The 16,337-nt window shown below is 45.0% G+C and overlaps 1 long non-coding RNA gene across 2 annotated transcripts in view; it reads right to left on the bottom strand.

Moving 5' to 3' along the window:
* Positions 1-320: 320 nt before the first annotated feature.
* The window catches only part of LOC123599871, a 28,391-nt gene continuing 12,374 nt past the window's right edge, over positions 321-16,337 (bottom strand). Inside the window, exons 4-5 of one of the 2 annotated variants that reach the window (XR_006713331.1) lie at positions 8,379-9,648; positions 321-1,683 (exon numbers count right to left, since the gene is read on the bottom strand). This is a non-coding gene — a long non-coding RNA (uncharacterized LOC123599871). The remainder of the gene's footprint in view (positions 1,684-8,378; positions 9,649-16,337) is intronic. The other variant, XR_006713330.1, reaches the window with a different exon arrangement.

The raw sequence follows: 16,337 nt of genomic DNA, 5'->3' as shown, positions 1-16,337 counted from the left end.
AGAGGGGCTCCTGGGTAGCTCCATCAGTTAAGCTTCTGATTTCAGCTCGGGTCATGACACCATTCACGGGTTCGAGCCCCACATTGGGCTCTGTGCTGACAGCCAAGAGCCTGGAGCCTGCTTTGGATTCTGTGTCTCCCTCTCTCTCTCTCTCTCTCTCTCTCTGCTCCTCCCCCACTTGTGCACTGTCTCTCAAAAATAAATAAAGGTTAAAAAAAGAAAAGAAGGTAGAAAAAGAAAGCAAATAGACTCCCGTAGTCTCCAGAAAGGAAGGCAGAGCTGCTCACATTTTGATTTCATCCCAGTGTCCAACTACTGACTTGCAGAACTCTTAGACACCACATCTGTATTGCGTTAAGCCTCTCAGTCCGTGGTTATTTGTTACAGCAGCCGTAGAAAACAAATACAGATTTCGGTGGTGCTGGACCAAGCATCTCAACACGTGGAAGAGGCAGTGGGACTGGACAGTAGGGAGAGGACAGTAGGGAGTAGGGACAGTAGGGAGCATCATAGAAAAAGCTTAGATGACCTTGAACAGACTCGGTGGCAACAAGGGAGCTAACGATGACTCTGCCGCTGAGGACTCAGAAGTGAGGGGCGCGGAGGAGAAAACATAAACCAACTTTGAGCAGGCCCACGTCATCGTGCACAGACTTGGTAGAAATATGGCTGTTACAGGTGCTGCCCATAAGAGCTAAGAAGGAAATGAGGAACGCCTTACTGGAAACTCGTTCCTCGGTGGCAAGAGGCCTCGAATCACACGCCCTGCAGTCATGTGGAAAGCAGAACTTACAAACGATGAACTTGGATGTTTCGCCGAGATTTCCAAGCAAAGCGTTGAAAGGTGTGGCCTCGAGGCTTCTTGCCACTCGCCGTAACCAACCGGGAGGGGACACAGACACACGGAGGAAAGAACTATCAAACAAAAACAAACCGGGGCTTGATGACCTGGGGGAATTCTCAGCTTATCTAGATTGCAAATGATATTAAAATGGAGAGATTCACTGTCAGGGAAAGTGAACTTGAGAAAAAGCCGATGGTGCGCCTGGACAACCTTTTGTTAACATCCCTGAAAGATCCAAAGGTCCAAGTATTTGGTCACGTGAAGGGATTTTTGAAGAGAGTGTGTGACTCATAGATCACATCAGCTGTCTCAACGAAGCCAAAACCAGAAATGGAATTATCCAGGGAACATCTGTGAAGGAGCCTCTGGTGTAATGGAGTGCATCTCTGAGACACCCATGAGAGGCCCACAAGGTTCTTGAGTCTTATATCTCAGGAGAAACAGTGGAACCTGGACTGGAAGGGACAGAGAGGGTCAGAAATGAAAGAAGGCTACAAGCAGGAAGCAGGCTGATACAATGGCCCAGCTGGGAATAGGTGCTGTCTCTCATGAAAAAGAACAAACAACTCAGAGGGCTAAGCCTTGAGCTACGGAGGATTATCCTTAGGCCTTGAAGCCTAATAAAGCTTGTCCAACTTAATTTTGAAATTACCTGGGACCTGTGACTCCTTTATTTCTTCCATCTTCTCTCTGTTTGCACAGGAATGCCTTTAACTGTTAGCATATGCCAGTCCTGGCATTCTATTCTGGGAGCAGAGACCTTGTTTTCTAGATTTCCGGGACCACGGATGGGGAGGAGCTCCACCCCAGGAGAGATGACACGGAGTCTCATCTGATACCTAATAGAGATGATATTGATGATGAGATTTAGATTTTGGACTTTGACTTGATACTTCAATGGGCTGAGACTTTGGGGCACTTTGGGGAATTGTTTGGAACGAGGTAAATGTATTTTGCATGTAAGACAGACATGAATATTTTGGGATCAGGGAGAGGACTATAGCAGGCAGAATAAGAGCCCTCCAAAGATGTCCGTGTCTTAATCCCCAGAACCCGTGAATCTGTTATACTATATGGCAAGAGGGTCTTTGCAGATATAATAAAGGATCTTGCAATAGAGATTATCCTAGATTGTCTGAGTGGGTTCGAGGCAACCACAAGGGTCCTTAAAAACGGAAGAGGAAAATGGAAGAAAGAAGAAAGAACCCTTCCATCTGACTATGGAAGAACAGTCCAGACGTCCGAGAGGTGTGATGTTTCTGCTTTTGAAGACGGAGGGAGGGTGTCCAAAATCAAGGAATGTGGGAAGCCTCTAGAAGGTAGAAAATGTTAGGAAATGGACTTTCCCCTACAGCCTCCAGAAGGGAACACTAGAAGCAAAGATGGGTAAAACTGAGGCAAAGAGTCCAATTCAGAGGCGGTTGTAATAATCCAAGCAAAAGAGGATGGTGTCCAGGGTGAGGCAGTTGCACCAGGAATAGAGAGAGGTGGAAGGACTAGATAAACATATATGAGGTATAGCAGCTGGAACGTGGTGATAAAACTGGGGGAGGGGTGAGGGGAGAGTCAAGGCTGACACTCATATCTTTGGCTTAAGCAATAGGGCAGAGGGTGAAACTATTGGCTGGCTGCGTAAGCCACACAGGAAGAGAGCAGGTTTGGGGGGGTCTGCAGATACTTTCATTTTGGACTTATCAACTGCCTGTGGAACATCCAAGAGGCAGTTGGCTAAGCAGGTCTGAGGCTCTGTGGGAAACATTCAGGTGATAGTTAAAGTCAGAGGAGGGGGTAATATGGTCCAGGAAGAACACGGGGAGTAAGAAGAGAAGGACAGGACAGAACCCTGTGGAGTGGTAAGTAAAGGCGTGCAGAGAAAAGACACCCACAAGAAGCCTCAGAAGGAACTGCTAGAGAGGTAGGAGGGAAACCAGGAGAAAACAGCTCAGTGAAAGCCAGCACCATAGTTGCAATGTTATCAGTGTTGCACCAGCACTGGGAAAGAATCAGCTGGAACAAATAGGGGGTCAGATGAAAGCAGGAGCAGGACTGGGCAGCTCAGAGGAGAAGGAAGTGCAGTGGTTGGCATTTTCTGCCCAGGCATTTGAGGGCAGCCAGAGTCCAGGTAAGCAAACCTGGTTGGGACTGGAGCTCAGCCTGGAACAGGCAGCTGGTTCTCTTCCAGGAAGGGGTTCTAGCAGAGAAGGGGATCATGTCACCTCTTCTGTGTTCCGAGAAACTAGCCCTGTGCCCTGCCTTTGCTGACAAAGTTCCTTCTGCCTAAAATAAATATCCAAAGCTTGCTCAGCACTGTGATAAGCACTTCCTGGACACCAAGAGGCACTGGTGTTTTCCCCATGTTACAAATGAAGGAACCAAAGCTCTAAGAGGTGAAGTGACTTGCCCGTCATCACGCAACTAATATGCAGTAGAATCTGGACCCAAGTCTAGCTGAATACAGGCTCTAAGCTCAAACTCCCCCCAAAGCCATGATCTCTCTCTCATTGGGTTCCCACCATCTTTTATCTTCTTCTCTCCGCATTTCATCTCCAGAAGGATTTTCCTCCCCGAGGAAAGGGCTTTTATTCAACTTGTCAAGTTGTAGGCATTCTGCGCTGCGGCAGAGAACCACTAGGTGGCGCCAAAGCCCCAGACAGCCTGATTTCCTGCTGACCAGGAGTTGGACTCCCCGAAGAACAGAACAGATGGGTGAGGGCGGGGGAAGGGGGGAGTGGGGGACAAGGGAGGCTGGACTTTTCTTCCTACCTTCCACGCCCACCCCTCCTCCCCATCAGAGCTGAGGAGAAAAGAGCAGGAGATTGGAAGGTTAGAGATTAGAGGTCTGAGGATTGTAAACTGCAGTGCCCCAGACCTCCAGTCAAACAGAAGATTCTAAGTCTCTAAGAAGGGCAAAGACCAGCAAAATAAAAGCTTGTGACAAGCTGGTGGCTGAGAGGCTGGATTTCAGCTCCACTCTCCTCGCTATCATCCTTGTTTGTGCAGAATCCCAGCTGCACAACCATATGCTGTGATCTTTGTGGAAAAGGGAGGAAATACACGTTATTGGTACTTACCATGAGCCGGAAACGGTGGGAATACAGCTGCGTGCCCTTGGGAAAACCACTTACTCCTCTAAGCCTCAGTCTTTACCGAGGCTTACATAAAATGGGGATAATCACAGGACCTACTTCACTGAGAGGTTGTGAGGACTTAACCACAAAATGCACAGAACAGACCAGTTCAGTGTCTGTCATATAGCCGGTGCTCAAGAAGTATGATTATAAGTAAATGATAATTATAATAATATAAATATGTAAATGATAAATTTTAATATTAATATTTCGTAGTCCCTAGGGGCACCTGGCTGGCTCAGTTAGTGGAGCGTGTGACTCTTAATCTCTGTTCAGGCCACGAACTCACGCTCAGGTCATGATCTCACAGTTCCATGGGATTGAGCCCCACGGGCTGTGCACTAATAGCATGGAGGCTGCTTGGGATTCTCTCTCTCTCATTCTCTCTCTCTGCCCCTCCCCTACACGCTCCCCCTCTCTCTCTCAAAATGAGCAAATAAATATTTTTCTAAATAAAATAAAATCTTTACAATAATTAGTAATTCCTAGCTACCCTTTCTCTGATGATGTCAATTATTTAATTCTTTCCTCACACTACAGGCCTGATACATAGCAGGTCCTGGGGAAATATTAGTGGGATAAAACATTGAAAAAATGAATTTCAGCCATGTTCTGTGGGTTGATCCAGCTTATAGAGTCTGGAAAGACCTTCTGGAGGTGGAGTCTTTAAGGACCAAATAAGGATAACCACACCCTCTTGGGTTACAGTGCCTGGGGACAGAGAAAATGCTCACTAAATACTTCAGAAAGAAGAGAGGGAATGAGGAAGGAAGGAAGGGAAGAAATGGAGGAAGAGAGAAAGGAAGGAAAGGAAGGAAAAAAAAAGTTGAAGGAGGTGTTTTAGCTGAGCTAAGGATCTCTGAAAAGGGACTGCAAACAGGATCCCCAGCAAAACGATTAGTAGAGAGTTGATAGCAATATATGCTGGGTCCCCACAGTCCCCCAAATTTCCACTAATACAGCCCTCAGCACACGTCTTTCCTATTTGAGCCCCTATCCCCCCAGTGTGAGCTCTGTGAAGACAGGAACTGTGTCTGTATTATTCAAAGGTACACAGCAGATGTTCACTAAACAGTTGTTTCATTGCTACATTGGGCTGAGTTCCAGTTCTGGGAATGGTGCAGCAAATTGCCAAAATAAGTCACAAAATTGAATTATGACACGGTAAAGTAACCAAAAGCAGGCACAAACTGGAGGAGGATTCAGCATTTAAATGAAGAGAACCACACGAGATATGGTCCACATTTATATGGATTTTCTGCCAAGGGGACCCCTTAGTCTCCATAGCAAAGATAAGCTAAAATTCAAGTAAAAATCCAGAATCCTCTGGGTTTGGTGAGTCAGAAGACGGAGTTCAGGGCTGCCGCTGGCTAAAAATCTGAGGGAAAACCACAAAAACAAAAGAGCCGCAAGGAGGGATGGCCAAAAATCTGTATGTCAACTCCCTTCAAATTCATGGCTAACTTCCTAACTGCATGTGCACAAACAAGACTCCAAATAACCCATGTGAAAATTAGTGGCTGGAAGGATGAAATTGAGCAAAGATTTCAGCTGCTGCCCACTGCAAGAAGACAGTTTGGAGCTTAAATTATGCCAAGTTAGAAGTGCTTGGTTAACACCCGGGACATTCTATTAAAGTCCCAGAAGGGTCTCACCTTTAGGAGAAATTCTTACATCATGTAACTAAGAGGTATACCCTAGGATTAGGAGCAAAGCCAGAAGTAGAATTACCCTAACAATGAATAAAACTAAGCATACACATGTTCAAGATCATCCACCAGAAGATCCAAATGGCTGAAAAAACAGTTGACACTCTCCAAAGGAATATAACACAATTCAGAGTCTTTATAACACATCATTCATGCCCCGTATACAATAAAACTAATAGACATGCAAAACAACAACAAAAATAACAAACAACAAACAAAAAAACCCAGGAAAATGTGATCCATATTCAAATAGAAAAGTAAGTCAATAGAAACAGAGCTATAGACAACCCAGATATTGGAATTCACAGCCAGGGACTTAAAAATAACTGTGAAAATATGTTTCAGAATCTCTCAGAGAGCTCCCACCATAGAATGTAGAAAGAGAGTAAAATCCAAAGCAAGAAGAATGAAGTAATTAACAAAGATAACAAGAGAAATAAAATTGAAACAGAAAACAATAGAGAAAATCAATAAAATAAAGAACTCGTTCTTCGAAAAGACCAATAATATTGACAAACGAGGTTTGTGAGTTCAAGGCCTGCGACGGACTCTGTGGTGACAGCTCGGAGCCTGGAGCCTGCTTCGGATTCTGTGTCTCCCTCTCTCTCTCTTCCCCTTGCCTGTTCACACTCTGTCTCTCTCTCTCTCTCTCTCTAAAATAAATAAACATTAAAAAAAATTTTTTTTAAGATTTTTTTTCTAAGTAATCTCTACACCCAATGTGGGGCTCCCGCTTATAACCTTGAGATGAAGAGTTGCATGCTCTCACCAACTGAGCCAGCCAGGCACCCCTCCAGGCTCAGATGGTTTCACTGGAGAATTCTATCAAATCTTTAAATAGGAGTTAACACCAATTTTATATGATCTGTTCCAGAAAATAGAAGAGGAGAGAATACGTTTCAATTCATTTTATGAGGCTAGAATTATTCTGATATCAAAACTAAAGACGACACAAAAATTAAAAAACTATAGACCAATTCCCTCATGACTACAGATGCAAAATCTTTAACAAAATGTTCGCAAATAAAATACACCAATATATTTACAAATTCTATGTCATGACCAAGTGGGATTTATTCCAAGGATGCAAGGGTGGTTCAATATTCAAAAATCAGTCAATGTAGGGATGCTTGGGTGGCTCAGTTGGTTAGCCATCCAACTTCAGCTCAGGCCATGATCTTATGGTTTGTGGGTTTGAGCCCCACGTTGGGCTCTCTGCTGTCAGAGCAGAGCCTGCTTCGGATCCTTTGTCCTGCTTTCTCTCTGCCCCTCCCCTGCTCTCTCTCTCTCTCTCTCTCTGCAAGAGAGGCCAAATTTCTTCCTCTTCAGAGAGCCCTCAGTTCTGCCTTTCAAATGATTGAAACAGGCCCATCCAGATTATCTAGGATAATCTCCTTTACTTAAAACCAACTAATAATGGACTTGAATCCTATCTACAAATTATTCTTACAGGGGCACCTGGCTGGCTCAGTCAGTAGAGCATGTGACTCTTGATCTTAGGGCTGGAAGTTCGACCCCACATTAGATGTAGAGATTACTTAGAAATAAAATCTAAAAAAAAAAATTTTTTTTTCCCACAGCAACAGCTAGATTGGTGTTTCAATAACAGAGGACTATAGCCTGGCCAAGTTGACACAAAACTGTCTATCACACCTCTTAAGACCAGGAACAAGGCAAATATGTCTACCTCCACGACTCTTTTTTCTTTTTTTTTTAATTTTTATTTATTTATGAGAGACAGAGCACAAGCAGGGGAGGGACAGAGAGAAAGGGAGACACAGAATCCAAAGCAGGCTCCAGGCTCTGAGTTGTTAGCACAGAGCACTATGCGGGGCTCGAACTCACAAACTGTGAGATCATGACCTGAGCCGAAGTTGGATGCCTAACCGACTGAGCCACCCAGGCGCCCCAATCACCTCCATCACTCTTGTTCAACATAGTATTGCAAGTTCTGGCCAGTGCAATAAGGTGAGAAATGAGAATGAAAGACATATGGATAGGAAAGAAAATATAAAACTGTCTCTATTTGCAGATGGCTGTTCACATGGAAAAATGTTTAAATCTACCCCCAAACAAAACCTGCTAGAATTGAGTTCAACAAGGTATTGGGATATAAATATACAAAGATCAATTGCATTTACATATGCTAGCAGTGAACACGTGGAGGAGAAATTTAAAATACAATAAGAGGGTGCCTGGGTGGCTCAGTTGGTTAGGCATCAGACTTCATCTCAGGTCATGGTCCTGCAGTTTGTGGGTTCAAGCCCTGCATCAGGCTCCCCACTGATGGTGGGGAGCCTCCTTGGGATTCTCTCTCTCTCTCTGCTCCACCCCCACTTGCATGTGTGCTCTCTCTCTCTCTCTCTCTTTCACTCACTCAAAATAAATAATAAACCTTAAAAATAAAACAAAATACCATTCACAATCACTTAGAAATTATATATTTATAACATATAACTAACAAAACTACTACCAAAACCCATCCAGTACATGTTTGCTGAAAATTACAATGTGCTTGAATTATACTGCAAATTTCCTGGTTTTGTTATTGTTCTATAGCTATGTAAGACACTATGATTGAGATAAATTGGATACAGGGAACATAGGACTTTTCTATACTATTTTTGAAGCTCCTTGTGAATTTATGATTATTTCAAAATTAAAAAAAGATTTTAAAATCTTTTTTAAAAAACTCACAACTGTAATTGAGGCTTAGCTGGGCAATTCTTCTGTTCCATGTGGAGTTTCCTCAGGCCCTCAGTGGCATTTAGCAGGTGATCAGGCAGGTCTGGAACGTTCAAAATGCCTGGTGCTTTGGTGTGGACAACTGGAAGGCTGGGCTCGGCTGGGCATCTCTCTCTGTGTGGTCTCCCCAGCAGGATGGTCAGACTTCCTGCATGGTGGCTCAGGGATCCCAGGGTGGATTGGTTTTAATATTTCAGAGCTGAGGCACTCTGAATGAAGCCAACGCCCCAGGTATGGCCTTGAGAATACGGCTGAAGTGGAGTTGAGGAGACGATCACTAGAAATGAGGTGGTTAAGGCAATGGGATCTGGGATGTTGAAAGGGTCATCCAAGAAGATGGTGAGGCGCCCCAGATGGCAGGACCCTGAGAGGAGGGGAAGATGTGACCCAGGTGCCCAAATCATTAGTGAGTGAGGGAAAGGACCCAGAGAAAAGAGGAGGGGTGATAGAACCAGTTGGCACCTGAGGGAGTAGAGTCTTCTACAAGCACATTTCTGGAGAAGCACTCAAAGAAATAATGTGGATGCTGATCCCACATTCTGACCCTGAGGGATGTGACGCCTCCAACTGTGAGAGCTGCAGGACAGCAGGTTGTCAGGGAGCATCATGTGGAGGTCCAGGCTTGGAGGTGGACAATGTGCCCTGAGAAATTGAGAACAGTCAGATAATTTGCTAATCATTGAACCAATATTCCAGAAGACGCAGTGGTTGGGATGGGAGATTGGCTGAGAACTTGATGTGGGGTTGGGGGAGGGGAAACGGAGAACCAAGGAGGTAAGTATTTCGGAAAATGACTGAAGAAACAAAGTGGGTTTGGTCAGGTGTAAGAGAATTCAGTCATTTACTCCAAATTGAGTCCTGAGAACCTACCCCTGAGAGAGAAGGGCATGGTTAGGGAAGGTCCTGAGGAAAACTTCAGTCCATGGATCCAACTTGGGGGTGATTCAGTGATCAGTCACTTTCTCCAAAAATCTGTGGACACCTGCAGCTTGATAACAGAGGATGAATCAGACTCAGTCTCTGATCAAATATAAAATATCTCTATGGTTACAACAAAATTTTATTGAAAAAAGGAAAAGAAATCTTGAGCTCCTTCAGATGAAAAGGCACTCTTTGGGAGAGATGAGGTTGATGTGAGGGCTGGGGTGTCATTGCTCCCTCTGGCCCAGGACCTGGGATTCTTGGGCTCCTATTTTCAGGTTTGTTTGTGCAGAGTAAATTACTATGGTAGGTGGGAAGACAAAAACAGAGTTTCTTTGTTTTCCCCCTCATCTTTGAGATGATCTTAAACTTTTCTTCTTTAATCTAATAATGTGGTAAATTAAATTAGTAGAGTTTCTATTTAAAAAAAATTTTTGAGAGCAAGGAAGAGCATGAGCGGGGGAGGGGCAGAAACAGAGGGAGACACAGAATTGGAAACAGGTTCGTGGCTCCAAGTTGTCAGCACGCAACCCAATGCCAGGCTCGAACCCACAGACCAGGAGATCACGACCTGAGCCGAAGTCGGATACCCAAACGACTGAGCCACCCAGGTGCCCAGAGATTTTCTTTTCTTTTCTTTTTTTTAAATTACATTTATTTTTGAGAGACAGAGTGAGACAGAGCACGACCAGGAAGGGCAGAGAGAGAGGGAGACACAGAATCTGAAGCAGGCTCCAGGCTCCGAGCTGTCAGCACAGAGCCCGACACGGGGCTCGAACCCACGAACTGTGAGATCATGACCTGAGCCAAAGTTGGACACTTAGCCAACTGAGCCACCCAGGCGCCCCATAAAATTTCTATTTTTTTAAAAAAAGTTTATATATTTTGAGAGAGAGAGAGTGTGAGTGAGCAAGGGGGGGAGGGGCAGAGAGAGAGGGAGAGAGAGACCCCCGAGTGGGCTCCATGCTGACTTCGTGGACAGCATCTACTACATTAGTCACCCTGTTTCCACTTTTTTTTTTAATTTTCTTTTTTTTTATATATATTTATTTTTAGAGAGAGACAGAGCACAAGCAGGGGAGAGGCAGAGAGAGAGGGAGACACAGAATCCAAAGCAGGCTCCAGGCTCCGAGCTGTCAGCACACATCCCAATGCAGGACTCAAACTCACAAACTGTGAGATCATGACCCGAGCTGAAATCAAGAGTTGGATGCTTAGCTGACTGAGCCACCCAGGCACCTCAAGATTTTCTAACTTTAAATAATCCTTATTTTCCTGCTATGAAACCAACTTGGTCATGATGTATCATTCAATAGTTCACTATATTCAATCTACTAATACTTTAAACAGGATTTTTCCATCTGTGTTCATAAGACAGATCGGCTGCTAATATTCCTTTCTCGTACTGCCCATCACTGGTTTGAAACTCAAAGTTATTATTAACCCCATAAAATGAGTTTCAGTGTTCTTTGTTTTTCTATCCTCTAAAAGCTTGTAGGAGATTCAAATGAGATATTCCATTAAATGTTTGATAGAGATTGCCTTATTGATCTGTAAGACTTCTTTGTGTGTTATCCATATTAGTTCTTTGTCTGTTAATATATATTATAAATATTTTTCTGTCTTTCCACTTTCTCCATACATTTTTATTGTAAAGACATGTTAAAGTGTTATGAAGTCAAACTTAGGCATCTTTCCATGGTTTTGTGTATTGCTCAGGAAAGTTTTCCCCACCACAAAATTATTTTTATTTAAAAAAATTTTTTTACCACAAAATTATTTTTAAAAGAAACACTTTCCAGGGGCACCTGGGTGGCTCAGTCTGTTAAGCATCTGGCTCTTGGTTTCAGCTCAGGTCATGATCTCACAGTTTGTGGGTTCAAGCCCCGCATTGGGCTCCGTGCTGACAGTGAGGAGCCTGCTTGGGATTCTCTCTCTCTCGCTCTCTCTCTCTCCTTCCCTCTCTCTCTGCCCCTTCCTTGCTTGCTTGCTCTCTCTCTCTCAAAATAAATAAACTAAAAAAAATTTTTGTAGGGACGCCTGGGTGGCTCAGTCCGTTAAGCACCTGACTTTTGATTTTGGCTCAGGACATGGTCTCACGGTCGTGAGTTCGAGCCCCGAATCAGGCTTTGCACTCACAGCATGGACCCTGCTTCTGATCCTCTGTCTCTCTCTTTCTGCCCCTACCCCACTCACGCTCTCTCTTTCCCTCTCTCTCAAAAATAAATAAATGTTAAAAAAGGGTTTTTTTTAATTTTTTTAAAGAAACATTTTCCATTTTCCTTTATGTTTTAATAGTTTGTTGTTATTATTATATTTAGGTCCTCAATTAATTAGTCCAGGAATATATTTTTGTATACTAATATAGAAATCTAACTTGAATTTTTCTCTAAATATGTATCCAGTTGCCTCAATATGTATTGACTAGGCTACTCTTTCCTCAATGACTTTATATTTAACCTTTATCATAAACTAAATATAAAGACCTTTCCCATAAATTAAACAGATGTGATAAGTGTGTGTGTGTGTGTGTGTGTGTGTGTGTGTCTTTTGTCTTTCTCTTTTCAAAAAAAATCTATTCTTGGGCTAATAGAACACTATTTGAACAACTCCCTTACAGTATGTTTTGATCTGTGGTGGGGAAAGACCTTTCTCATTTGCTTTTTCAAATTTTCTTGGCTATTTTCATGTAATTTCTCTAGTAGAATATCTTTAGAATCAGTTTGTCAACTTTCATGAAACCTACATTCCAATTTTGCCTGAGATTGCATGGAATTCATAAATCAATTTTTAAGATTTATTTTATTTTTAGAAGTTAGTACTTTTTTTAAAAGTTTATTTATTGGGGCGCCTGGGTGGCTCAGTCGGTTAAGCGGCCGACTTTGGCTCAGGTCACGATCTCGCGGTCCGTGAGCTCGAGCCCCGCGTCAGGCTCTGTGCTGACAGTTCAGAGCCTGGAGCCTGTTTCAGATTCTGTGTCTCCCTCTCTCTGACCCTCCCCTGTTCATGCTCTGTCTCTCTCTGTCTCAAAAATAAATAAACGTTAAAAAAAATTTTTTTTTAACGTTTATTTATTTATTTATCTTGAGAAAGAGAGAGAGAGAAAGAACCAGTAGGGGCGAGGCAGAGAGAGAGGTAGTCAGAGGATCTGAAGCAGGCTCTGTGCTGACAGCAGAAAGCCCAAAGTGGGGCTTGAACTCACAAACTGTGAGATCATGACCTGAGCCAAAGTCGGACACTTAACTGACTGAGCCACCCAGGTGCCCCTAAGATTTTATTTTTAAAATAAAAATTTAAAAATCTCTACACCCAACATGGGGCTTGAACTCACAACCCCAAGATCGAGAGTCATGTGCTCCACTGACTGAGCCAGCCAGGTACCCCTAAATTAATTTGACATCTTTGCAACAATGAGTCTTCCTATCCAGGAATGTGGATATACAACTCTCCACTTATTCAGAGTTTCCCTGCTCCTTAAGATTTGTATGCGACTGGCCTGAACCTCTAGTCCATGTCTTGTGGGACAATTTCTCTTGCTCAGTGCCTGCTTTGAGCTTCAGTTTCCACTGAATTGGTTCAGGTTATAAGCCCAAGTATGGTAGGTTGCATTTTCCAAAGATGGCCGCACCCATATAGGTTCCACACCCCCCACACACATATGCTCCATGCTCTTCTTAAAATGTTACATTGACATTCGTTCATCAGGAGGTGGAGTCTCTGTTCCCTCCCCTGAAACGGGGAAAACCTTTGAAATTGCCTGGACCAAGAGACTGCAGTGACATTGATGCTGTATGACTTCTGAGGCTAGATCCTGAGAGGCAACTCTGCTTCGGTCTGGTGTTTTCCCTCTCTCTTTGAGCTGCTATGTTTGAAGTTCGGCTACCTTGAAGCTGCTGTGCTGGAGAGACCCTGTGGAAAGCCCACAAATAGATAAAGGAGAGAGCTTCCTGAGAAATTCCAGCTGTTCCCGCCCCAGCTCTCGGAGGCTTCCTAGTACAGACACCAGATGCATTGAGTAGAGAAGCGTTCTAGACGAGCCAAGCCCAGGCACATCTGACTGTAACCTCATGACAGACCCGGAGTCAGAGCCAACCAACAGAGCCACTCCTGATCCAAGAAATTGTTGCTTTAAACCATCACATTTTTAGGTGACTTGCTATACAGCAAAAGACAACTAATACACTAATATGTGCTATCCAGATGCGAAGCGCATCCCCTTTCTGTAATTTCCACCCACAAAAGAAAACTTACACGAGGCCCATGTGTATTTAGCTCACAAAGAGATGAAGAAATGAGCAACGTAAAAACCAACAGCTTTGGGGGCGCCTGGCTGGCTCAGTCAGAAGAACATGTGACTCTCGATCTCAGGGTCATGAGTTCGAGCCTCACGTTAGGTGTAGAGATTACTTAAATAGCAAAAAACCATGGTGGCTCATCGGTTGAGCATCTGACTCTTGATTTCATCTCAAGTTATGATCTCACAGTTCGTGGGATCTACGATGACAGTGTGGAGCCTTCCTGGGATTCTCTCTCTCCCTCTCTCTCTGCCCCTCCCCTTCTTGCTTTCTTTCAAAAATAAATAAACAGGGGCGCCTGGGTGGCGCAGTCGGTTAAGCGTCCGACTTCAGCCAGGTCACGATCTCGTGGTCCGTGAGTTCGAGCCCCGCGTCAGGCTCTGGGCTGATGGCTCAGAGCCTGGAGCCTGCTTCCGATTCTGTGTCTCCCTCTCTCTCTGACCCTCCCCCGTTCATGCTCTGTCTCTCTCTGTCTCAAAAATAAATAAAAACGATAAAAAAAGAAAAATTTAAATAAAAAAAACAAAACAAAAATAAATAAACAAATATTAAGAATATCAACAACAGGGGCACCTGGGTGGCTTAGTCAGTTAAGCGTCCAACTTCGGCTCAGGTCATGATCTCGCGGTCTGTGGGTTCGAGCCCCGTGTCCGGCTCTGTACTGACGGCTCAGAGCCTGGAGCCTGTTTCAGATTCTGTGTCTCCCTCTCTCTCTGCCCCTCCCCTGTTCACACTCTGTCTCTGTCTCAAAAATAAATAAACATTAAAAAAAATTTTTTTTAAATATATCCACAACAAGGGCAGCTGGGTGGCTCAGTCACTTGAGGGTCCTACTTCAGCTCAGGTCATGATCTTGCGGTTTGTGAGTTCCAAAGAGCCTTGCATGGGGCTTGCATCCTGTGTACCCCCCACCCTGCCCCCACCCCACCCCTCCCTCACTCGCCTTCTCTTCAAAAAAAAAAAATTTTTTTTTTAATATTTTTTTTAACGTTTATTTATTTTTGAGACAGAGAGAGACAGAGCATGAATGGGGTAGGGTCAGAGAGAGAGGGAGACATAGAATCTGAAACAAGCACCAGGCTCTGAGCTGTCAGCACAGAGCCCGATGCGGGGCTTGAACTCACGGACCGCGAGATCATGACCTGAGCTGAAGTCGGACGCTTAACCGACCAAGCCACCCAGGCGCCCCCAAAATTTTTTTTTTAATTAAACAACAACAACTTTGGCCATCCCATTTCTGAGATGTCTGTTACAAATATTACCCTCCTACCCTGGGCAATGCCATCATCCTTCCCTCACTTCCTCCTCCTCTCTTCTTACCTCCTCTAAACTCCAAATTCCTTCCCACTCTGTTAGGCAGATCAATTAAATTCTCTCAAGCCTTCTCTCCCAAACTAAGCTCCAGGAACACGTCTCAAAGCTCAGGGCCCTTTGCCCACGTGCCCCATGGGGTTGGACTTTCCTAAGTTCCAGAGAGTTGACTATTTTAGCTGATCTTGTGGTCCTCTCCCTCATACTGGGTACAGGATGGTAAAGAAAGTGTCCTCCATAAATCACAATAAAAGCGAAAACGTTATCAAGCACCTAGTATGCGTGTCTGCTAGGTTAAGTACCTCATATACACCATCTCATCCAATCTTCACAAAAACCCTGTAAGACAGGGACTATCATCATCCCCTTTTACAGATGAGGCAACTGAGACATCATATAGTGTCAGGTGCCTGTGGTCATGGTTAGTGACAGTCTGATTCCAAATCACCCTACCAATATTACTTAAGTGAATGGAAAGGAAGCTAAGACTGGGAGAGAGGTGATGCTGGGTAAGTAGGCTTTGGAAACTGGTAAATAAGGTGGTGGCTGTTTCCATGAAGGTGGAGGAGATCACCCCGAATGAGAAAGAAGGCCCAGAGTTAGAGACTGTGGTGCTTAAAGATAAAGCTGCAGTGAAGAAAAGGCAATAGAAGAAGGCAATAGAAGGAGGAGGGCTGGACGGTGGAAGCTTCTAGGAGAGAATGGCTAACGGCAGCTCCAGGAGCCAACAGCCTCCTGGGCGGTGGGGGGTGGGGGGAGCGGAGAGAGGGTTACTAAAGAGGGGCTGGGCCCCACTGGTGACCTCCAAGAGACGTATCTCCCTGCTGGGGCGGAAGCAGGGAGATGAGAGGGAAATGAAGGAGTTTGGAGGTGAGGCACAGTCAACTCCATTATAGAGTTGGGGGAGGGGGGAGGGAAGCAAGAAGGAAAAGGTGGACAGGGGTATTCACGGGATGGCTGACCCAGGAAGGGCTTTGGTAGGTGCTCATAGAGAAGAGGCCTGACTGTGTGTGAAGTTGAACAAAGTGGTGCCTATGTTACAGACAGGGTCTGCAGAACCTAAAAACTCGCTCTGGGCCCGGGCCCTGGAGGAGAGAGGAAGGACCCAGGCCAGGGCTCGCAGGCAGAAGTGGCTGACCACCCGGCCAGCGATGGGGCGCGGGCTGCGGGTCCGGGGGAAGGTGCTGGGCCTTGAAGGTCAGGCTGGAGGGGGACCTCGGACGGCCTCCCGGAGAAATGGGACGACGGTCTCAGTCCTGCACCCCGGCCGCTCCTCGGAGGGCAGAGGGTGGGCACTGGCTGCCGGACGGAGCGGGGCGGAGCTGGGCGCAGGGCGCCGGCCTCCCTCCCCCGGCCCTCTCAGGTGACAGACCCCGCGGGTCCC

Source organism: Leopardus geoffroyi, chromosome C1 (genome assembly GCF_018350155.1).
Source record: "Leopardus geoffroyi isolate Oge1 chromosome C1, O.geoffroyi_Oge1_pat1.0, whole genome shotgun sequence".
In the NCBI taxonomy this organism is placed as follows: Eukaryota; Metazoa; Chordata; class Mammalia; order Carnivora; family Felidae; genus Leopardus; species Leopardus geoffroyi.
This window is presented reverse-complemented; position numbering and strand designations above follow the sequence as displayed.